Genomic DNA, 908 nt, shown 5'->3' on the forward strand with positions numbered 1-908 from the left:
CCCTTGTTCCCTAATTTAAATTGCCACATCCTTTTCCTTTCCGATTTCTAAAATTTCAAATAATTTTTAAAATAAATTGAGTGGACTTTCAGTTTACATTATCAGCCTTTTTTTGGAAGGGAGTATCTCTCGGGGGGAAGGGGTTTATTGTAAAAATATACCGATGAAGTGACATATTTTGGTGTTAGAGATCTTTATATCACGAGATCCCAACCATAAAGGGTTTTGCTTCCTTCTGCAAAGATATTCAGAAATGATCAAGTTGCACCATGTTAAATACATATTGCCGTCGACCCGTGGTGATAAGACCGTTTTTAATCTGAACAATATTTAATTTGAAACTCGCTAATCTGCACGCCGTGCAAACTAAAAACGGGTCAAACGTCATTCAAGTTATGGAATGAAATAAACCGAAATGGAACATTTTGAAACGGAGCGCATAATCAAAACAAAACAGGTAATAATGCTACCACAGAATACCTTTTCTGATGGTCATAGGGCTACTAGAAGTAAGGTGGCGCTAGTGTGACATTTATCTTTCATTGATTGCCCTAACTTATCATCTTGAGTAGATAGAAGTGCCCGTCTTGAGCAAAGTTGATCAGATGGACAAGACCTATCCTAAGGTAAAGAGTTCAGCTCATAATTTATTCACCAGGCAGTGCTAGTGCGACATTCATGTTTCTGTGTTTGTCCTAACTTAACATATGGTTCCCGTCTTTGGTATAGATGTTCAGATGGACAAAAACTATTGGCAAATCAAAGTTGCCACTCGTGGAGAATAGAAGAACTATGAGAGTGATGATGGTTTCAAAATTTTACACGGTGAGGTATACGAGTGCAATCTTAAAATGCTTTTATTTTGCAAATGGAGCATTTTATTTAAATCTGGTTGATGCTATGTTAGT

This window comes from Ochlerotatus camptorhynchus, unplaced genomic scaffold (assembly GCF_037179485.1).
Source record: "Ochlerotatus camptorhynchus isolate MF236.1 unplaced genomic scaffold, CSIRO-AGI_Acam_v1.1 ptg000434l, whole genome shotgun sequence".
Lineage (NCBI taxonomy): Eukaryota > Metazoa > Arthropoda > Insecta > Diptera > Culicidae > Ochlerotatus > Ochlerotatus camptorhynchus.